The sequence below is a fragment of the Pleurodeles waltl genome, chromosome 4_1 (assembly GCF_031143425.1).
Source record: "Pleurodeles waltl isolate 20211129_DDA chromosome 4_1, aPleWal1.hap1.20221129, whole genome shotgun sequence".
Classification (NCBI taxonomy): Eukaryota; Metazoa; Chordata; class Amphibia; order Caudata; family Salamandridae; genus Pleurodeles; species Pleurodeles waltl.
The window spans coordinates 709,904,101-709,928,805 of record NC_090442.1 but is presented as its reverse complement, the minus strand read 5'-3'; the positions used below and the strand labels follow the sequence as shown (position 1 = coordinate 709,928,805).

At 46.0% G+C, this 24,705-nt stretch overlaps 1 protein-coding gene across 2 annotated transcripts in view; it reads left to right on the top strand.

Moving 5' to 3' along the window:
• Positions 1-24,705, top strand: part of FBH1 (F-box DNA helicase 1) — a 925,111-nt gene that overhangs the window by 188,891 nt on the left and 711,515 nt on the right. The window lies entirely within an intron of this gene.

Here is a 24,705-nt window from a genome sequence, read left to right as displayed (position 1 = left end):
TAGATTTAGAAAGACAGAATTTACAAAAATATACAATATGTACAGAAGTTCGTACATTGTCCTTCACAAATGTTCGTGGCCCACTGGGCCAAATATCATGGGGCAAGCCCACACTTGACTCCTGCCTCAGTACGGAGAGTACACTGCTGGGGCACCAGGTCGAAAACACACAGGAACCTCAGGGGGATGGGGAAGGGGGGGGCACCTCAGCCGGAAGATGGTACTACGGCACTGCTGCCCGTGGGGGCTCCATGGCCACTGCTTGGTCCTGGGGAGTGCAAAGCCACAGTCTCTCAAGTCTCTCAAGTGGGTGGTTTGCCCACTGCTTGGTCCTGGGGAGGGCAAAGCCACAGTCTCTCAAGTGGGTGGTTTGCCCACTGCTCGTTCCTGGGGAGTGCAAAGCCACAGTCTCTCTATTGGGTGGTTTGCCCACTGCTTGGTCCTGGGGAGTGCAATGACACAGTCTCTCAAGTGGATGGCTTCTTCTACTGGTCCTGGAGTGGGCTTGGTGCCCAGAGTGCTTCATCCTGCCAAGGATAGGGAGAGTGGATGCATTCTTCCACTGGTTCTGGAAGGGACTTGGTGCCCAGAGTGCTTCATCCTGCCAACGATAGGGTGAGTGGATGCATATCTCCACTGGTTCTGGAGGGGGCTTTGTGCCCAGAGTGCTTCATCCTGCCAAGGATAGGGTGAGTGGATGCATATCTCCACTGGCTCTGGAGGGGACTTGGTGCCCAGAGTGCTTCATCCTGCCAAGGATAGGGTGAGTGGATGCATATCTCCACTGGTTCTGGAAGGGGCTTTGTACCCAGAGTGCTTCATCCTGCCAAGGATAGGGTGAGTGGATGCACATCTCCACTGGTTCTTAAGGGGGCTTGGTGCTCAGTGATGCAGTACTTGGGGGTGTGCTAGTACACATTCCCTCATCTGGGTGTCTGAGGCACGAGATTTGCAGAGAACAGGCAGCATGATAGTTCATGGAGGCAGGGCTAGACTCCATCCTGCGGCGCCTAAGGCTGCTAAGTGGTGGTAGTGCCGGTGCTGGTGGGGGTGGGGGTGCTGCCAGTGGTAGGCTCCAGCCTGTCTCCTGCAGCCTCCCACTGGTGCTGCTGCTGGTGGTGGTGCTTGCGGCGGGGCTGGCTGTGGTGCAGGTGCCGGTGCTGCCAGTGGTGGAGGGAGGCTCCAGCCCTTCTCCTGCAGCCTCGTACGGCTGCCCACTGGGGATGCTGCTGCTGCTGCCAGTAGTGGTGGCAGCGGTGGTGCAGGTGGCGGTGCTTCCGGCGGGGCTGCTGGCGGTGCTGCACGCGGTGCAGGTGGTGGGGCTGGCGGTTCTGCTGGTGGGCACCAGGGCTGCTCCTGCATCCTCCCTCGGCTGAAGTGCCTTGCCTTCGGTTTTCTGCCCCTTCCTCACCTTGGCAGATGCTGTTGTGCCCTTGGCTCTGTCAGCTGGAGTTTTGGAGGAGGACTTGCTGGGTGGGTCGTGCTCCTTCCTCTTGCTGCATGCTGCATGCTGGCCCTTTCTTCACCTTGGCAGTTGGCGGAATGGTTTGGTCCTTTGCAGAGGTTGGTGGCACACTGGCTTTCCTGACGGGTGCCCCCTTTGAGCCTCTGGAAGTTGCAGGTTCCACATTGGATGGCGACTTGGTGGCCGAGGTGCTGAGCTGGGTTCTGGACACCCTGGCCTGAGGGGAATGACGGGGGAGGGGTAGGGGTAGGGAACAGGCTAATGTTTACCAGGAAAGGTTTTTTGGACACACTGGGGCGGGAAGAGGGAGACGGGTTGGGAGTGGAGGAAGAGGGAATGGTTGTAGGAGGTGTCTGTCTGCTGAGTTTGGGTGAAGGTGCATGGGCTGGATGCTGTTGTGAGGTGGATGGCTGTTGGGTGGGTGGGTGCATGCGTTTGTGTACTTTGGGGGGAGGGGTCACAGGCACACTGGGAGAGGACACAGGGGACATGTGCGTGGTTGGGAGGGTGGTGACTGCTCGTGAGGGGTGAGTAGTGATGGGGGTGCTGGTGATGGGGGTAGTGGATGAGGATGTAGTGCATGCAGGTGTAAGTGGAAAGGATACTGGGAGGGAGGTGGACAACGAGGAGGAGGGGGACATGGTGGAGGCAGTGGATGTTGGTGTGTCTGCATGGGTATGGTGCTTGCGTGAATGCCTGTGGGATGATGTGTGGTGCTTGTGTTTGCCTGAGCCACTTCTGTGTGTTGATTTGGGTGATTGCTCGTCTGAAGGTGTGCTTGGGATAGGCTGGGGTTGAGGGGATTGGATTGAGGAAGTTGGAGGGGGAGGCTAGACATAGAGACAAGGGCTGCCATCAGCGCTGAGGCCAGAGCCTGAAATGCTCTCTGTTGGGCTGCCACGCCAGAGTGAATGCCCTCCAGGTATCCATTTATTTGTTGCAAATGCATCTCGACACCCTGGATGGAATTCAGAATGGTTGACTGCCCAACAGTGAGGGATCTCAGGAGGTCAATAGCCTCCTCAATGAGGGCAGCAGGGCTGACTGAGGTGCCTGGGGCAAAGGAGATGCCCACCCTCCTGGGTGAGTAGGCACGGGAAATACGCTGAGGGGCTGCTGGGAGGGTGGTGCTGGCAGGGGGCGTGGCGGCTGTACCTGTTGATGGGGTGGGCACAGAGGTGTCCGCCACCGCCAGGGAGCTTCCATCAGAGGAGGAGTCGCTGTCTGTGGTCTCCCCTACTCTCCCCGTCGTGGTGCTCCCCTCGCCCTCCGTACCACTGGTGCTTTCACCCTCGGTGAATTCGGCCTCCAGACCCATGTGAGATGCAGCTCCCTCCATTGCCGGTGCCTCCTGCTCCTCCGCCAGATGATGCTAATGCACATAAGGTCAGGGTGACAAAACAAAAATGGGGGGGGAGAGACAGAGGATACACTTGGTCAGTGCCAGCAACACCACTACCGTTGGCGTACACAACACACAGGGAGCAGCCCTATTCACTAGGCCATGCCCAACCAGTTACTAAGATAGTCACCAGCCCATGGGGTACAATGCCTAACGCCATCAGCTGCACCCCAGAAACCCAAATGACCCTGCCCAGTAATAGATGCCCACTAACACTATTGGGGTAGGTGTGCTTCAGAGCCTGCCGAAAAAGGGACCTACCCTGCCATTTTCGCCCTGGCCTAAGGGCACACATAGCCCCTATCCCCCACCCAGGTAACTCTTATCACGCACACAGCAGGAGTCAGAATCTGTACTCACCCCCTTGTGGCTGTTGTGATGTGTTCACGCGCCCATCCAACTCCGGATAGGCCACTGCCACGTTGCGGAACATCAGGGGGGGTTTGGTGCGACGGGCATCCCTTCCTCGTTGGGAGGCCAGTCCCAGCTGGGCCTCCGCCGCCTTCTTTGCCCAGCGGTGCAGGTCCTCCCACTTCTTGCGGCACTGGGTGCTCCGCCTGTCAAAGACCCCCAGGGTCCGCACCTCCTTGGCAAAGGCACGCCAAATACCCTTTTTCTCGTGGGCATTGACCTGCTGGGAAAAGACAGCAGAAAAGGGAATTAGTCACCCATCCGGACCGTCACACTCATGGCCCACCATATCCCTCCCATCCCCTGACGCACATACATTGATCACCTTACATGCAGCACTCTGGCCAGGACGCCATTTCAGGGGGGCACAGGCCATGGCACCTAGCTGCGTCACAGAAGACATTGGCACAGCAATTGATTTTCTGAATCACCTTTTGTTTCTGTAAAGTAAATAAATCAGCCTTAGTGCAAAGGTTGTGGGAATAAGACCCTCTCCTCACCGTTCTCTTCCATAAGCTTCAACCGCTGAGGCAGAATATGAGATGGTGGCATCCTCTGGTGTACAGACCCCTTGTGGATCTTGCCACAATGGAGGACAGACACATTATCATTACCTACAGACTTGATCGTGCCACAATCCAGGAACTGTGTGCCCAATAGGAGCCAGACCTGATGTCAGCTATCCGCCAGCCCACCGGTATCCCCCCCCCTCTAGTGCTAGTCCTGTCAGTGCTCCATTTCCTGGCAAGTGGTTCCTTTCAAACAACAGTGGCCATGGCATCAGGGATGTCTCAGCCAATGTTCTCTAACTTGTTGACAAGAGTGTTATCAGCACTGCTGAAACACATGTGCAGCTACATCGTGTTCCCCCAGGTTGAGGATTTGGCCACAGTGAAAGCTGACTTTTATGCACTTGGGGCATATCCCCAACATCACTCTATGAATGCTCAGATGGTGTGTTTGGCAGACCAGTACATCTCCCATGTGAATGCCAAATACCTTGGCTCTGCGCATGACGCCTTTATCTTGAGGAATAGCAGCATCCCGTATGTGATGGCCCAACTTCACTTTACATTTCAGTCATCTGTTGGACATTGTACAAGGCAGCCTCTTACCCTATGTCTATGGCCACTGACTGTACCCTTTGGCATCTCTATTTTCAGATCCCTGTGCCCCACTGTGGCTCCTGCTATGTGTACTGCTGCCCATCCAGAGGTCATTACAAAGTATATTTCACTGTACATTTGAATTGCAATGCTTTGATTAAGTTTTACTAATACATTTGTGAATCATTTGACATACTTCGGATTTGTATTTGTTCCACGGGTGTTTATTTAAGTGCTCATAAGTATAGGGGGATGTGCAATGGGCTGGGCTGATGGTGGAGGAAAGTCCAGGGTAGAGTCCATTCTCTTGGTATCACAGGTGCATTGTCCAAGTGGGCATGGGAAGGGGAGCAATGGCAGTTCAAGGTGGACAGGGTGACAGAGTGGGACAGAAGGGTGACAATCAGGAGAGTCTTATTTCCTGGCGTGGGTGTTGGCAGTGTTCTCTGGGTTCTACCTGGAGCGCAGGAACCGTTTGCGGGTGGTTCTCTTTCTGCAGGGGGTGGGGTACAGGTGGCCTGTTGTTCCTGTGGCGGTGCCTCCTATTCACTAGCGCCGGCGGAGGTGGAAGGCTGTTCATCGGTTTGGCTAGCATCAGGGGCCCGTTGTTGTGCCACTGCCTCCCTCATGGTCTTGGCCATGTCAGCCAGCACCCCTGCAATGGTGACCTGGATGGTGTAGGTGTTTGTTAGGTCATCCCTTATCCCCAGGTACTGTTGCTCCTGCGGCCACTGGGTCTCCTGCAGCTTGGCCAGTATCTGGCCCATGGTCTCCTGGGAAAGTTGGTATGCTCCCAGGATGTTGGAGAGTGCCTCGTGGAGAGTGGGTTCCTGGGCCTGTCCTCCCCCTGTCGTACAGCCGTCCTCCCAGTTTCCCTGTTGTCCTGTGCCTTTGTCCCCTGAACCGTGTGCCCACTACCACTGACCCCAGGTCCCTGATCATCCTGGGTTTGTGGGGTTACCTGGGGTCCCTGTAGTGGTGGACACACTGCTGATTGATGTGTCCTGGGGAAAGTGGCATGGGCCCACTGGGTGGGTGCTGTGGGGGTGTTTCCTGATGGGGGAGGCTCTGTGGTGGTTTGGGACTGTGGCTGGGGATCCGACTGTCCAGAGGGCCCTAATGGGCCAGGTTGGTCATCCTGATCCAGGCGTGCAGTGCTGCAGTCGTCACTGTGGGCCTCTTCAGGGAGGGGACTGAATGTAGCTGGCACATCCTCTCTGGTGACGTTGAGTATGGGTCCTGTGGGGTTTCAAATGCAGTGTTTATGTATCTGCGTGTGCCATCTTGTGCATGGGTGTGTTTCCCTGTATAGTTGTGATTTCCTGTCAGCTTGGCCTTGTGTGAGTGGTGATTTTGTGGGCTGAATGAGTCTCTGTGATGGGCATTCTGTGGTGATGGGTGTCCATGCAGGTCTGCGTTCGGGGTCAGTGCTTTAGTGTTGCATACAGGACTTGGTATTGGGATGGGTGGGTTGTGATGGTGGGGTATGTGTTAGGTGGTGGAGTGATGGGGGTGGGGGTAGGGGTAGGGGTTTGTGATGACATACTGGTAGAGGGGCGTTATGATAGTAAAGATTTGACTTACCAGAGTCCAGTCCTCCTGCTACACCTGCGAGGCCCTCAGGATGCATGATCGCCAAGACTTGCTAATCCCATTTTGTTAGTTGTGGGGGAGGAGGAGGGGTCCACCGCCAGTCCTCTGTACAGCTAACTGGTGTCTTGCGACCACGGAACGCACCTTCCCCCGTAGGTCGTTCCACCTCTTCCTCACATCATCCCTTGTTCTGGGGTGCTGTCCCATGGCGTTGACCCTGTCCACGATTCTCTGCCATAGCTCCATCTTCCTAGCAATGGACGTCTGCTGCACCTGTGATCCGAATAGGTGTGGCTTTACCCGGATGATTTCCTCCACCATGACCCTTAGCTCCTCCTCTGAAAACCCGGGGTGTCTTTGGGGTGCCATGGTTGTGGTGTGAGTAGATGTGTGAGCGTGTGTGGGGTGATGTGTTGTGGTGTGAGGTGCGTGGATGGTGTATAGATGATGGTGTTCTGTGCTTCTGATTGAGTGGGTGCTCCTGCCTTGTGTCTCTCTCAGTTAGCAAAATCTTTTTTTTGTTGCTGTAAGGGTGTTGTGGGTAATGCAGGTGTGTTGTTTATATTGGATTGGGTGTGTGGGTGTGGTGGGTGTATATGTGTCAGATGTGTGTAGTTTGAATTGCCCAATGTGGTGTAGTTTTGTAAGTGTGTGTGTATTTCAAGCACGGCGGTGTGTACTGCCAATGGTTTACCGCGGTTGAAAGACTGCCTTGGTGATTCGTGTGTCGTGATACTGTGACCGTATTCCTGTTGGCATAACGGTGTGGGTTTTGCTGTCGCCAGTTTATCACTGACCTGTGGTCTGGCGGACTTGTGTGGGTGTCTGAATAGTGGCTGATTTCTATGTGTGGGTCATAATACCCGTAGCAGATTACCGTCACGGTATGTTGGCGGCCTTCAGCATGGCGGTAGACGGCATATACCGCCACGGTTGTAATGAGGGCCTTAGACTTCTGTTAGCCAGTACACTGCCCTAAAAGAGATTGCCTTTCTCTGTCTTTATTTGTTGTTCTCAATTGTATTGAATGTGCTAGCCTGTGGTAAAGGGCCTAAATATTAAACTTCCTGTAGCAGAGGTCAAAAGAATATTTGATATCAGAGCCCTTATCAGACAGGTCTGTTTTTCCCTTTAATGAGACTCTCAGCCTACACTGGCTATTTGTGAGACAACACTTTTTCTTTTGTCTATGGGCAACAAATCTTCAGGAAAACAATTTCTCATTTCAAGGAGGACACAATTTACCTCAAGGTATACCACACACAAGAATATTGTGGTATAGAGACCTTTGGATAATGCAATTTTGAATGCCTTCTCCCCTCTTCTGTCTGACAGAATCGGAAAGGCTGGAAATTCTAGTTTAAAAAATCTTTGTGTTGGTTATCTTGAACTTCAGAGAGTGTAATGGCTCTTATTAGAAAGGTTCAACTTCACTGGTGTGACATAAGCACTGCAGTGTTTTTACTAGATGACATTTGGTCTGCCATGAAGCCCTCCAAGTTCGTCCTTACGATGTATCTAGATGTCCTGTTGATACAACAATGTGCATTGATGTATTCTGAAAGCTGCACTCTGTCACTGTAACCTACATCAGGCCAATCTTAAACTTACCCCTTTAGCCTTTTTTCTGTCTGGTAAAGCTTTTGCTTACCTGTACTGCAGATATAGAGGTGGTAGATTGCAAGTATATGAAAGGCAAACATTCCTGCATCAGCAGTAGAGGTCTATGCGGCTCAAGGACAGACAAAATAATTGTGTTATCAGCAGACCACCAGTGCTCTGATAACAATGGTTGCAACAAAAGATGTTGAGTCGTTTAGGTCCTCAATTAGGAGGGAGCCTCTGGGGGGGCTAGTTTTCAAGCTTCTGAGAGAGTTGAAGGAAGATGACCTTGAACTAGTGGGTCCTTTATATTATTCAATGAGGGTATTTACTCCTATTTTGTAGATAAACTGTATTCCATCCTCCTTGTAGAGATGTTAAGATAGGTCATAGATCGGGTAAATAGAGGCACCAGGCAGGGATGTCCTTTGTCCCCCTTATTATTTGCCCTGACAAAAGAATCCCTGGCCCAACTTTTAAGACAAGACAGCGGAACATGGGGAATAGACATAGAAAATACAAAACATGCAGTCTCATTATAGGCAGATGACATTATATTATATATTAAGGATCTTCGACAACCCCCCAACACAATAGCAATGATCTTCCAGAAATTCACACCATTGTCAGGACTGGCTATTAATTTTGGCAAATCTATAGCATTTACCTTCCATGAATCAAATGATGATAATGCAATACCATTTGGAGAACAACAACTACAAAAGGCTACAAGCACATTCCGCTATCTAGACATCCAGATATATCGCACCTCGACAGACCTACTAGAGGGGAACCTAAAGAAAGCCATGTCCACACTAAGACCACAGATTCAATTCTGGATCACGCTGCCAATATCGATAGCGGGCAGACTAGCCCTGGCGAAAATGGTAATGCTACCCCGCCTCTTATACTACTTTGCAAATTTAGCAGTAAGAGTACCAGAATCCTACTTCAAAACATTCAATGTTATTAGCTCTTATATGGGGAAAAGGTAGACGTCAAATAAGTTTGCTGAAACTGCAGATATCCGTGGACCAAGGGGGCATGGGTGCGCCAGATTTTAAAGCATACTGCATAGCAAACCAGCTTCAATGGCTGGCATGCTGGCTGGCCAGTCGCAACCTCCAAGAAATAGAATATACCCAATTAATGTTTGACAAGGGCAGCATACATGCTAGGCTATGCCCAGGAAACCAGATCCCTGGAAACATACCACTCCTTCTAGGGGTGGCCCTGCAGTATCGGAGATTATCACTTAAATATACCTCTGACGTACTCCCCTACTCTCCCAATATACCACTCCTGGGACTACCAGTTACAGCAGGTACCCTAACCCACAACACACTACTCAGCTGGGCACAAGAGGGAATAAACACAGTTGGCGCTCTATTTAAAGACCGGCGACTGCTTAACCACACAGACTATATCAATGAACACGGTTTGCCCCCCTCAGGCTTTCTACTACACACTAGTATTACACACTACGTCAAGAAACACTGGTACACAGACAATAAGGAGCCTCCTACACATTATCTTGTCCGTGCTATATACACTGTAGGACAGGGTAAACACTTAATAAAATGGCTATATAAGGGAATCAGAACTCACTTGGCATACCCCCTGTTAGCGCTTAAGCTCAAATGGGAGACAGATATTGATAAGTAATTGTCCGAAGAAGACTGGTCCACCATACTAAAGTACCCAAGTCAAATATCCCGTAATACAAGATTTAAATTTATTCAATTTGCCGTACTGCATAGGGCGTACCTCACACCACACAGACTACATATCCTATACCCGGGGACATCCTCGGCGTGCCCCAGGTGCAGAGTAGAAGATGCTGATTTACTGCATATGCTCTGGCGCTGCCCTGATATAACGGCATATTGGAATGGAGTAACTACCATACTAGGCAAAATGACTGGTAATACCATACAATATACAACAGAGACTTGTATGCTCCCACACCTAAAGAAAAATAAAACACTACTCGGACTCATAAACCTAGCACTACTGTTAGCGAAGCGCCTTCTAACAAGGCGCTGGAAAGCAACCACAGCCCCCACAACAACACAATGGAAAGCAGAGGTGATGGAATGGGGGAAAAGCAGAGGGTGCGGCACTTAGGCGAGAAGATAACTCTGGAATGAGAGAATGCCCGGTAGCCCCAGATTGGGATACACTAATGGAAAATTTTGAGACACTGAGTGAAGAAGAAGATGAGTAGAAAAAATACACAAAGGAAGAGACATGTCAGAACCCCCCCAACAGACTAGAAATTACAAAGTTGGGAAAAAAAAAACTAGAACAATAGTACAAACTTGCATGCAGGTAACTAAAAACCCTAGGTATAATTGTAATAAGATGACCAAGCAGTTGATAAAAGTTAAGTAGCGATGTTAAACGGTTAAAAGTTGGAACAGGCAATAAGCGATGCAATGTACTGTAAGAAACTGTTATAAAATTACGTTAAAACACGACTCTGTACTGCATAAAAATGTCATAGAAAAATGTTTAAAAACTACAATGTAAGTACTGCCTGAACAACAATAAAAAAATGTGTTTAAAAAAAATAAAAAGATAGGCCATAGATGCCCTAATAGAAAGAGAAGCAACGGAGAATGTTGCACACATAGCGTAAGGGCGGGTATGTTATTCCCTCATTCCGCCTCCCAGCGCCCCTGTCCCCTCCCATTATCTACTTAATGGGGGCTGCAACACGACCCCATTGAGCAGACCCTCACCAGATGCCCCTTGCTGCTTAACAGTGCCTCCTTCCTCTTTGTGTCTCCTCTCTCTGTACTGCTGCTAGCGCTTCTCCTGCCATGCGATGGTTAGTCTTTGTCAGCTAGCCTTGTCAACCAGTTTTAGTTTTGTTTTCACTGCCATTTTTTTGCCCGCTCGGTGCCGTTCCTGCCACCCGCTTCCTGCCTCCCCAGAGTCCCTACCAGGAGCTTCTTAATGAAGGGTGCAGTGTGGCGGTATAGCGGCGCACCCAATACATGCCAAAGGCAAGCCTATCTGCTCCTGGACTGCCCAGCATCAAGAACCCTGTATCTCCCATCATCCACTGCTACTTTGGGACTGAGCTCACACCCCTGAACTCCAGACTCCACACCTAGAACTTCTGCCGTGCCTCACCACTCTCTACAGCAGGACCCGTTGCCTTCCACCTCTGCCAGTTCTCCTGCAGCTCAGACAAACCTGCTTAAACCACTAGCCCAATTTGACTGCGCCCAAACAATTCCACTGCGTTTTGCTTAATGTCCGATCACTCTGCAAACGTGACCGAGATATGGGACGTCACCCTCAGGCCCAACATTGTCTTCGTCAACAAGACCTGGCTTAACTCTGCCACCACACCCGATATCCCCATGTATCTTGGCTCCAAAATTGTTCACCGGGAGCGCATCAACAAACACGATGGTGGCATTTGCCAGCATCTACAAGGCGTCTATCCACTGCACCACAAAACCACGCTCATGGAAAACCTCAACTTCCAGCTCAGAATAGGCAACAAAACCACCATTAGTGGCACCCTCGCCTACAGACCTCAAGGACCCTGCCCTGTTCTCTGCGTCGCCATCCCCGAATTCATCGATTCCCTCCCCCAAGGCATCATCACTGAACACTACATTATCCTCGGAGACCCCAATTTCCACCTCAACGATCTTAACAATGCCAACACCGTGAACCTCCTGGACAGCATAAACAACATCTGCCTCACTCAGATAGTCACAGACCATACACATATCGCAGGACACACTCCAGATCCTGTCTTCACCGCCAGCAGCAGAGTCAAATAAATCCACACCACCGAGCTCACCTGGGTCGACCACACAATCACCCACTTCACTGCACAGCAGCCCTCAGCCAAACCACCAGACCGCTCAGCAGCTGAAACAGATAAACCAAGAGCCAGTGGATCAACACCATCAACTCCCTCCCCGTCCCCTGACACCTCGAACGTCAAACAAGGCGACAGAAACCTAACCACTTGGATCTCCAACTGCGCCGACAGAGTGATCCCCAGCAAACCCTCCAAATCCAATAGCCCTTCCTAACAAGCCAGCTGGTATTAACCCCTTCGCTGCCAAGCCGTTTACCCTCAGGTGCCGAACCTTTTTTTGGCTATGTGGGGTAGTTTGCGCTTAGGCCCTCATAACTTTTTCTCCACATAAGCTACCCACGCCAAATTTGCATCCTTTTTTGTTAACTTCCTAGGGATTCTGAAGGTACCTAGAGTTTGTGGGTTCCCCTGGAGGAGACCAAGAAATTAGCCAAAATACAGCTAAAATTTCGTTAAAAAAAAAAAAAAGTGGGAAAAAAGGGTTGCAGAAGAAAGCATCTGTTTTTTTTTCCCCCTATAAATGGTATCCACAAAGGGTTTGCGGTGCTAAAATCACTATCTTCCCAGCATTCAGGAACAGGCAGACTTCAATCAGAAAACCACATTTTTCAATACAATTTTGGCATTTTACTGGGACATATGCCATTTTACTACTTTTTGTGCTTTCAGCTTCCTTCCAGTTAGTGACAGAAATGGGTGTGAAACCAATGCTGGATCCCGGACAGCTAAACATTTCTGAAAAGTAGATAACATTCTGAATTTAGCAAGTGGTCATTTGTGTAGATCCTTCAAGGTTTTCCTACAGAAAATAGCAGCTAAAATAAAACAAAATATTGAAATTTAAGTGAAAAAAGAGCCATTTCTGTCCACGATTTCTTCTATAGCTTTTCCAGCTATGGCAGATTTTTGAAAGCAATATACGGTTACGTCTGCTGGACTCTTCTGGTTGCAGGGATATATAGGGCTTGTAGGTTCATCAAGAACCCTAGGTACCCAGAGCCAATAAAGGAGCTGCACCTTGCAACGGGTTTTCATTGTATACTGGGTATACAGCAATTCATTTGGTGAAATATAAAGAGTGAAAAATGGGTATCAAGGAAACGTTTGTATTTCCAAAATGGGCACAAGATAAGCTGTTGAGAAGCAGTGGTTATTTGCACATCTCTGAATTCTGGGGTCCCCATACCAACATGTGAATTACAGGACATTTCTCAAATAGATGTCTTTTTTACACGCTGCGTTACATTTGGAAGGAAAAAATGAGAAACACAAGGGGCAATGACACTTGTTCTTCTATTCTGTGTTCCCCCAAGTCTCTCGATTAAAAATGGTACCTCACTTGTGTGGATAGGCCTAGTGCCCGCGACAGGAAACGCAACATGGACACATCACATTTTACATTAAAATCCTGTTAAAGTGCCTAGCTGTGGATTTTGGCCTCTAGCTCAGCCGGCACCTTGGGAAACCTACCAAACCTGTGCATTTTTATAAACTAGGCACCTATGGGAATCCAAGATGGGGTGACTTGTGGGGCTCTTACCAGGTTCTGTTACCCAGAATTCTTTGAAAACCTCCAAATTTGACCAAAAAAAACACCTTTTCCTCACATTTCGCTGATGGAAAGTTCTGAAATCTGAGGGGAGCCACAAACTTCCTTCCACCCAGCATTTCCCCAAGTCTCCCGATAAAAATGGTACCTCGCTTGTGTGGGTAGGCCTAGTGCCCGTAACAGGAAATGCCCTAAAACGCAACATGGACACATCAAATTTTTCTTATGAAAACTGACCATTTTTTGCAAAGAGCCTTGCTGTGGATTTTGGCCTCTAGCTCATCCGGCACCTAGGAAAACCTGGAAAATCTAGCAAACCTTGACATTCCTGAAAACTAGACACCTAGGGGAACCCAGGTTATGTTACCCAGAATCCTTTGCAAACCTCAATTTTGCAAGAAAACACTTTTTCTCACATTTCGGTGCTGCAAAGTTCTGGAATCTGAGGAAAGCCACAAACTTCCTTCTATCTAGCATTCCCCCATATCTTCCAATAAAATTGGTACCTCACTTGTGTGGGTAGGCCTAGTGCCCGCAACAGGAAATGCCCCAAAACACTATGTGGACACTTCAAAATTATCAATTACAAAACGACCTGTTTTTGCAAGTGGTGGGCACCTGCGTTTTTGGTCCTGGGCTCAGCAGACATCTAGGGAAACCTAGCACATGCAGACATTTCTGAAAAGTAGACACCTGAGGGAGTCCAGGGAGGTGTGATCCCCCAATGTTTTCTTACCCAGAATCCTCAGCAAACTTCAAATTTAGCTTTAAAAAAAACACATTTTCTTCACATTTCTGAGTGGGATCACCACACATGCACAAATTTCCTACTGCCCAACATTCCCCTTAGTTTCGCGATAAAAATGATACCTCACTTTTGTAGGTGGGGGAAGTGCCTGTGGCAGAGAAGAGCCAAAAACGTGTCGAAATTGAGGGGGAACCAAAAGGGCAGTTGGGCAAAAAAAAACATTTTTAGGCTAACAGGTGAAGCACAATTTTTATCGGTATAGATGTGACAATGCTGGGTGGTAGGAATTTTTTGGATTCCTGCAGATTCCCGAAGATTCAATAACAAGCTTGTGGGGAAAATGTGTAATTTCAAGCAAAGTTGGAGGTTTGCAGGGCATTTTGGGTAAGAAAATGGTGCAGGGTGGACGTGAAGCACACCATCCTGGACTCACCCAGATGTTTAGTTTTCAAATGTGTCTAAGTCTTGTGGATTTTTCTACATGGCAACATCCCAAAGTCCAAAAAGTGCAGCCCTCACCATTCCAAATGGACGATTTTGAGAGTTAGAAAAGCTCTCATGGCCTAAGTGTAAAATCAAAACCCAAAATAATCAAATGTCCTCTTGCTTGCCGTTGGGATAAGATCTTTAGAGTGCAGGGGGAGAGCTGAAAGACTGTTACCCTTTCAGGTGGGGTAGGGGCATAATCATACCCATACTGGTTGGTAGCCCCCAACCCACTATTTTTTTTTTTTTTGATTCCCTGGCATCCCGGGGAGTAGATCGGGGATGGGGGAGCTTCCAGTGCAGTGGGGGTGACCTTTGATGAGGTTAGCGCGCAATCGTGCACTGATGTCATCAGACTTCTCTGGTGAGAGTTGGGGATGTGTCTCGAGGGTGCAAGGGGAAGTGATTCCTCTTCCATCCCTGCCCACAGGAGGAGGGGGTGGGAGGCCCACGGGGGATGGGCTAGCGCTCCCTCTGTGGGCCAGGTGCAGGACGAGCTGGTGTCATCTTCACCCCCTCTCAGGAACACTGTGACCCCCAGCTGACTTCTTCCATTGCAAAACATCCACCATCTACAGGAACTTGAAAACCCAACCCTCCACCGACACCGCAGCCTCCTAGACCCTACAGGCGCCCTGCCATCAGGATCACCATCTGGAACCAGCTCACCACACAGAACCGTGCCAGCATTATGCACTCCATCCACTCTGGATCTCCCACTGATCCCTGCTAACACCTCATGTTCAAACTTGCCATCAGCAACATCAGCAGAAAGCTCACAGACATCCTCAACATTCCCAACGCCAAGATCAAACCTCTCCTCAAGAAACCTGCCACTGACCCTGAGCTCAAAAACCGACCTCCCTGCTCCTGTTTCCTGCCAAAGTCATAGAAAAGGCACTTAGCAAGCAACTCACGTAAAACCTGGGGAACAACGATCTTCTGGACGCATCCCAATCCGGATTACACTCCAACCACAGCACCAAGACTGGCCTGATCACTTCCACAGACATCAGAACCCTCCTTGACCAGGGAGACTTGTCTGCCCTGATCGTCCTCGACCTCTCGGCAGCACTTGACATTGTCTCCCACCACACCCTGATCAAGAAGCTTCATCAGATCAGCATCCAAGATGACACCCTCAAATGCATTGCATCCTTCCTCTCCAGAAGAACTCAGGTGGTCCTTCTCCCTCCCTTCACCTCAGAACCCAAGAGCATCATTTGTGGCGTTCCTCAAGGCTTATGCCTCAGCCTCACCCTTTCAACACCAACTTGATTTGTCTAGCTAACATTGTCAGAAACCACAGACTGAACATCATCTCCTATGCGGACGACATCTAGCTCATCCTCTCACTATCAGAAACCCCCTCCACCACCACTGCATGACCAGCTTTCCCAACTGGATGCAAGACAACGACCTCAGACTCAACACAGACAAGACTGAAGTCCTGATCTTCGGGAACATCTCCTCACCGTGGGACCTGGTGGTTTGCCGAACTGGGACCCCTCACCCCCACCCCAACGGACCAAACCCAGAACCTCAGCATCATCTTGGACAGCAATCTTACCATGAAGAGCCAGATCAACACAGTCTCCTCTGCCTGCTTACTCACCCTCTGCATGCTTCCGAAGATCTCCAAATGTCTCCCAGTCTCCACCAGATGAACTGTCACTCAAGCGTTCATCAGCAGCTGCAACCGACTTTATGCTAGAATCACATCACACCTCCTGAAGAGACTTCAGACCATTCAGAACTCGGCGGGCAGACTCATCCTTGATCGCCACAGCTGGACCCACATCACCCCCACCTGAAAAAGCTCCACAGGCACCCCGACCACAAGAAGTTCCAAATCAAGACTGACGCACACCTACAAAGCCCTCCACAACGAAGGATACATCAACCACCTCCTGAACTTCCACCTACCTTCCAGATCCCTGCGCTCTACCTTGCAGTCTCACGCTCACACTGGATCCGCCACGGCATCAGTGGAGGTCATTCCTCCTTCTGCCTTTCCGCAAAGTCCTGGAACAGCCTGCCCATCCACTCTCTGACCTCACCCTCTCTTCTGGAGTTCAGAAGGGTACTCATGACCTGACTTTTCAACTGAAGCCCCCAAACAGCCTAAACCTAGCAGCTGGGTAACCTCACGGGTGATTGGTGCGCTCTACAAATCCTGTTTGATTGATGGATCCCAACATTGTCTGTTCTTTTAAAAGGCTCAAGTTTAGACCTCGGATTTCTCATCAAATTATCCAAGAACAAGAAATTCATGTTAAAATCAATTTAGTCTCGATTCATCACACCCTTGGTTTGGCCAATATGTATATAACTTCCTCATGTTTGCCATTGGAAGAGAGCACTTTCAGTTTTCAGAACTCCTATTTAGCCGAGCATCTGCACTAAGAGTGTTTACCACATTGATGGCAGCACATGTACCCATTTGCACAATTGTGACAATTATCCAATCTTTGAGAAATCTTTTCTGTTACCCTTGTAACACCACCAGTTAATCCAGCAATTTTGTAAACAGTGTATAGGAGATTCTACTGTGTATTAGGTGCTATGCATTATCTTTCAGATGATGGCTGTATGCCCCTATTTGCTATTCTTCAGTCAACAGCTTTTCATACATTAAATCCTAGCAGTGGCTGCACATCAATATACCGGAGCTTTACGCTTGTTCCTGTCTGCGTTTCACTTCGCCAACAGTACACATTCTAATGGGCAATACTACAACTATTAAACTACTTAAATATGAAAAGAAAAGTAGGATCCCTCTGACTTTTTGAAGGAGGCAGTAGATGCATGATTTGGGCAATCGAGCACACATACAACATCTTGCCTACTTATCTACCTCCAGAAGGTTGCCATTGATCACTTACAGGTTCAACCTGGATCTGATGAGCAAGATTTTTGCTCTTTGCGCATTCACCCTCCCAGTTGTTGACCGCCTCATGAACAGTATCTTTGTTGATTACATTGATTACTATTTTGTCAACAACCAATAAGACACTTAAGATGACTGCCTCCTTAACCTTGCTAGTATCTTCAGAATCTGGCCAGTACTCCATAGCATTTAGGGTACCTCTTATGCAACCCATCACACCCAATAAGGTTCTGCAGTGTTTGCAGAGCAGATATTGGAACAAGAGTAAAAATTTGAATAATTTTGGGGGTTTGATCCACAGAGGAATTATGTTTATGGCTATATTGAAATTGGACTCCACAAGTGGAAACTATGCTTTGCTATGTCCACCCTGAAACCGCCCTTACCACGAGCTCTGAGGACATTAAAGTGGAAAGAGCAGAGATAAAGGTTTCAGTTCAGAACTTGCAGGACATTTTGATTGAGGGTTTTGGGAAAAGGAGATCAAATGAATCCCATCTGGACATCAAAATGGCAAGGAGGATGGGGCTCTAGAGATGATGAATGGGAAGATAGGGCGCGTGAAGAAACGAACGGCTATGCCTGCTGAGGATAAAATAACATTTCACACTTTATAGAAACTGCAGCACATTTGTTGAACTGTCAGTAGCTTCATTTTGGACAGGAATGACTGACTGATCTGTAACAGAGTTACTTAATTCCTTTGTTTTTTTTCAGGGAATGTAGGACACAAAGCAAAGGCTTTTCTGTGGAAAGACATGATAGCATCTTTTGCCATCTCATTTGAGTATTGATGCTTTTCTGTGTGGAGTCGATTTGACTTTGCAGTACTTCCTTCAAATTAGTTACACAATAAAGGACCTGAGAGACAGTATTGTTACTGTTGTGAACATGGCACATGCTGGGGATGCAGTCTGGTGTCTGAGTTGTACTCACAGGACATGCCATTACTGGACAATCCTGCCATATCCATTACTATGGAGGGGCACTTACACTGTCATTCAATAAACACAAAATAACGAAATAGGGTACCTGTATGAAGAAGCAAAATGTATTATTTTAAATCTATACAAAATAAGGGGAGACACAAATATGCTTGAATTTTTATTTACTTCAGACTTTGACATGCTGTTAAAGCCCATTACTATGTTTTTGGATGAACCTCTGAATTGATGATGTTAACCAAGGTCATAAAGGTGGAATATTCCAGGGGCTAAATATCTCACGTTCATCTCTGGTCAGTGATGCTACAATGGTGTTACACATTGCAGCCAAGTAGCACTGGGAGTTGGATTTATGACAGGATTGGTCAAATTATGTTTGGGATTATTTCAGTACACAAACCGTTCACTTGACCATAAACTACAGACACAAGTTGCTGCACTTCAGTTTTTACATTGGTGTATGACATACTTTCCCTACTGCATAAAATGGCTAGAAATGTGTTGCATGAATGTAGCATATAGTGCTGCCCTGATGCACGTTTTTTACACTTGGCTTTGGCCTGTCCCCATATCCAAAAACTCTGGGAGAGTCATATCCCAAATTGTTGACTGGGAGAGTTGCTTTCTCCAAAAGTGGCGCTGTTTGGATTTGTAGCTAAAGTGCCAAAGAATATCAGGTGATTAATGGCAATGTGTCTCATGCTGCAAAAAGGGAAATGGCAATCCACTGATTAAATGTTTCAAACCAGTAAAACAAATACACACTGTACAAGTAATAATGCAGTCCATAAAAGTGTCCAACATAGGATTAATTGCATAGGAAGTCAGGGAACCGTAAATTCTTCAACAATGCAGTAGCCGACCCGTGTATCATTCAACTGACTTTATCAAGGCTGCAAACATTCAATACACAACCAGTTGGTATTCAACTCTCTACATACAATATTAAAAATAATTGCAAATATTCACACCCTAAATCCATTGATAAAATACCATGGTGTGCAAGTAAGTCAAACTCTGCACATATATAGTGACACCAGAAATCATCAGAAGGCCAAGGACATATGTGTGCTGCATGCACATATACGGTGACCCAAGAAATCCTCATAAGACCAAGGACATATGTGTACGCATGAAGAGTGAAATATAGGTCCACAATGTCATGTGAAGTGACCATTTGAGAAAAAGAGGTAACCAAATAGAGTGTAAAAAAACATGCGTAGGAACTTAAGTGCAGTGCATCAAAATGGAAATGATGAAGAGACCCGGTGATAAATGTATATATATTAAAATGGAAAATGCAAAATAATTACCAAGAGCTATTCTTACTTAGAGTAACTCGACACATTGCACGAGATGGAATGTAACCATCAATCTCCTGTAACTGTTTAATGAATCCAAAATAATTTGGTAAACACAAAGGCCATGTTATAAAATAGACCTGAGCAGACAAGAGTGGAGTGAACGCTAGTATGCAGCGATGCAAAACAAGGAGGCAGAGAAAGATGCCTAAGAAGTGAAGAGATCTTACTAAGTATATGCTAACATGTTACTGGGTCCATATAATAGGAAAGTAGATCGTTGAGTTTAATATTTATGGTGAACTAAAGCAATTTCAGAAAGAGGCCATGATACTCCTATAAAAGTAGAAACAACTTGTATGAATAGGTTTGAGTAATAAGCGAATAGTGTCATGAAATAAAAACCAGCCGCTCCTTACCTAAAGGTGCCCACTTCAGTGCTGGGCTGCAAATAATAAGACGCTGAGCACGGCGGGTGACGAAAGCCATGATAGAGTATGCATGGAAATAGAAAGAGGACTCGTTTGTATTGGCACGGAAAATTTGACCGTGGCTATTACGAAGTGAGCAAAAAACATACAAAGGGAAACAGAAGAAATTAACCCAATAAAAATTAGTATTGTGAAGTAAGGAATACATTGTAATTGCAATGCATGCATATACCCCAAGTGAAACATACGATAGCCAGAAGTGCGTGAAACAATATCTGCGCACAGTGAAAAGCTCAGTCATGTAGAATAATTGCAAATGCATCAAAGAAGTATAGAACAGTATTCAATTACAAATGAAAAAATCATCAACATCATATTGGGTGATCTATTGATGAAACTAAGCTGCCCAAACATGGAAGCAAAATACTGTAGCCTCATGAGTAATGTGGTCGCATGTTATAAGATGTACATTAATGGAGCCACAGAACATGAAAGCATGCTGAACACTATCAGGGATGTGGAATTCCTATCGCCCAATGCCCAGGACATATTGTTTGGGGTCAAGGGCAACACGTTTTCATGGTTAGTTTGTCCTTGGGACCAGTAGGCCCAATCCCCTGCAGCACAAGCCCTTTGGCTGCCAGTTTACAGAGAAGGGAACTGCCTGCAATTAAGGTAATATGTGTGGCCATATGTTAATGCTGTTCGAATTTGTATTTATGGTTCATTAATGAAAAGCCTTCATTATTAGTGTGAGTGCTGTAAATTAACGTTTTAAGGTCACACTGCACTACTGACAGTGGATCCAGTAAAAAAAAAAAAAAAAAAAAAAAACGTTTACACATGTTTGAAAGGTGTAACAATATGAAGCTAAGTATAATGCTCCCAGAAGGCTCTCTGATTAGATGCAAATGTTTGCAGAAGCTTATAAGCAAGAGTGATGATTATTTGCTTCCTAAAACGAAATGTTCAGAAAAAAAAAGCAAGTTGGAAAAATACGTTTTGCTACTATGAAAGTTTAGGTGCTATTTCTTTGTAGCGTCATTTAATAAAATGTGTTGATGCATGCTAGTATTTTCAATAAAAATATTCCTAACGGAAAATCAGTGTAACCATTTTCAACAAGATTATGGAATGCATGAAAATAAACTAGCACTGGCAAAGCCAAGTGATCTCACATTTTTTGTGAGTCTTTTGGTTTTGTCAATGAGTGTCTTGTTTTGACATGGCTTTTGTAACACTTTATTGTTGTGGGAGTTGCCAGGCCCTCACCATTGTAACAAACATTGCCAAAAAGAAAATAATGTTTTCGGTCTCAAAAAGCAAAAACTTCACCAGTGGCGTAACAAGGGCCCTGCATCTCCCCTCTCCCCTTCAGGGGACCCCCTTAGCACAGCACCTGTCCTGAGTGATTCTGGAGGTGGGGCCCCTCCATGTTCTTTTCAGGGGGGCCCCCTTCAATTTTGTTATGCCACTGATTGCCAGAGTAGTTCCTGGCACTGAACAAAACTACTTTGTGTGCCAATATGCAGTGCAGAATGCGATCACTCACAGTAAAGCCAGCCGATAGAGAGAGAAATAGAAGGTTAATAAAAACAATATGTCCTTTACGCCAGACCTAATTTGGGACCCAATTCTTAAAGAAAGTCACAAGAGTGTACCCATGGTATATGTCCCCATGGTATTTGTCTTTGAATTAGTGGCTTCCATGAATTCACAAGAACTTACATAAGTAGACCAGGAATGCGTTCTCCTAGAAACTATTTGTGAACTGTATTTTAGCACAAGCAAATATGCAGGTGTAGATTTGCTCATGTGAAAATCTATTTAGCGTTTACAAGTTCACTTTCCCTTCAACCACTTTTTTCCCAACCCTAGAAGAACTTCTACTTCTGCCATTTTCAGGAGTACATTTCCAACCTTTCTCATTATGGGAAAAGATGAGAGAAGTGCTGGTGAAAATCCACAAAACATGCAAGTTAGTAGGTTTGCAGACTCAAAGGCATTCCAACCCTGGAACTATTGCTTATTGCTTCCTCCAGCCCCAGTATATAGATCTGCGGAAAGATGGCAAAATAAGAAATTGCTAAAGTTGGGATAGAAATTGCAAGTATTTAAACACCACTATAGTGTAGTCCTGGCATAATCAGAGAGGCTGTTATCATTGCTCTTACATAATGAGATTGCTGCCCTAATTTGTCACCGCACTACATGGCACCAAAGGGAAAAAAAAATATTTTGTTTTCTGGACAAATGGATTTCAAAAGCAACCTGTACCATGGACAAGTAGATATTGTATTAAATTCCACACCCCTGATTCTATATAAAACAAAGTCATAGTGAACAGTGGTGACAGAATAAATGCACCTCCTATGGAATGTGCATGAATCAAACATCAGAAAAAAATAGGAACAGTGATAAATATACTGAAATAAAATCAAATCAAATGTACACTGTATTATGCGCTCCATGCTTAAGCATCATGTTACAAAGACATGATGCTTCATGCTTGTTGGTCTGAAAGTCATTAACTATAGACCAGACTGTGTCAAGAACATATACTCAAATAATGTATTTGGATCATAGAAACACATGTAGCTCCTTATCTACATTCAGACGGTGTTCAACCGCTCTAAGGTGGACAATCCATTTACATTCCAGGTGCCTGAGAGTCATAGTTCTGTCACCCCCTCGAGGTAAAGGTCCCACAGCTCCAATACCATGGAGCTTAATCTTCTCTCACTCACATTGTTGATGCACAGTATTATAATGTACAGCAAGTGGATAAGTCGTATCTTTATTTCTTATAGCACAGAGATGTTCTTGGATACGCTCTTTTAGTGGTCTTATGGTGCTTCCAATGTAGATCATATTACAGCAGCAGATGATACTGTATACAACAAACTTAGTTTTACAATTGATAAACCAGTTGATGGTATATTGTACAGCTGTATTGTATTGAAAAACAAAGGTCTTGTCCTGAGCAAATTGACATGTGTTAAAATAACCACATCGGAAAAAGCCTTTGGGTGAAGAATGTAACCAAGTGTGAGGGGAGGGTCGATGGGGAACATGGCACAAGATATTCTGTAAAGTCCCACCCCTTCTGTGTATGATGGCAGGACTCTTAGTTATATAATTGCTTAATCTACTAGCCATACACAGCAAGTGCTGATGTTTTTTTCAGAATTTTGTATACTACCTGACTCAAAGGACTGTAGGCAGTAATTAATTTTACAGTACCAGATCTTTCTCTATTTTTTTCTTTTTATTGTGAGACAATAAAGAATGTCGCAAAGTCCTCAGTATTTTAATTTGCGCTTTGCAGAGTATTTCATGGCTAAAACCCCTTATTTTGAAGTGGTCCTCCATTTTATCCAGTTCTATTAAAAAGTAATTGTTGTCACTACAATTTTGTCGTAATCTGGTCATCGCCACAAAAGGTATAGCTTGGACCTGGGAGATCGGATGTGCACTAGTGGCATACAAAATGGAATTGCATGCTGTAGTCTTTCTAAACAATTTAGAACATATTTTATTCCCCTCTGTATAAAGAGTAAGATCCGGAATGTCAATCTTATTTTGTTCAAACTGATGAGAAAATAAGTTATTGTAAGTGTTAGTATTAAGATCTTGAATAAATAATGACAGTGTGCATTACCAGACCAAAACATAATGACATTGTCAATGTAACAACCCCAATAGATTATACGTTAGGTAAGATGAGATGGATAGTCAGACAACAAATGGAATTTCTCATACAATTCCATGTATAGATTTGCAAAGACTGGTGAAAATGTAGCCCCTTTAGTTACACTTTGGGTTTGACAATACAAGATGTTCTGAAGAAAATTATTGTTGTCTAGAACTAAAGTAATCATTGCTACTAACATATCTGTGTGCTCCAATAAAGTGGCATCCCTAGTGACTAGAAAGTATTGTACTGATGGAATGCCTTTCTCGTTAGGAATGCTGTTGTATAATGAGTTGACATCTAGTGTTAACAAATAACTACCCTCCGGCCATTCAAAGTCAGATATCTTACTCAATAAGTCCTTTGTGTCCTTTATGTATGAAGGTAGTTTTTGTACAAATTGTTGTAAGAACAAATCAATGTACTCTGAAATCTTCTCCACTGGAGAATCCATACCTGATATAATTGGCCTCTGGATGGGAAATTATACCCCGTTTATGAACCTTGGGAAAAATGTAAATATAAGGTGAACTATGGGTGGGGGTTGTAAAGATTTTGAAATTCCACTTCAGAGATCAAATAGCGTTCCCTCCAAATGTCCAGATTACCTTAATTATACTGTTGGTGTTGGGTGTGGGATTAGTTGTTGATCTCTGGTAAGCTGTATTATCTGCGAGCTATTTAGCTCAGCTGTATAGTCTGAAAAATCCATTACTACAATGTTGCCCCCCTTGTTGGCTTCTTTAATGATAATATTCTGATTGTTGGATAGACTTTTGAGGGTTGCCCTTTCTTGTGTGGAGATGTTGTGGTCTCGTATTCTATTAGAACCGGTGGTAAAAGAGGACTCCACATCATAGAGATCCTGTATTACCACCCGAAAAAAAAGATAAACAGCATTATTGGGAGGTAAAAAGGGAGTGAACCAGGATTGAGTCTTGAGACCAATGTCAATGTCAAGATGGACAGTTATGTCAAGATTTTCCCGAATATGCATTAGAGCTTGTGCATCACACTCTGAGTCATCCAGAGACATTAAAAGTTGTATAGCTTTTAAGTTTGTAATGAACATATTGCATTCCACACTTGCACTCTCTGACTTAGTTTTAATAATATTTTTATCATGAAAGAAGTTCTTCAACTTAAGTTTACGTGTGAATTTAAAACAGTCAATATGACTATCGACAAAGTCTGGATAGATGGTTGGACAGAAGCCCAAACCCTTGCACAACA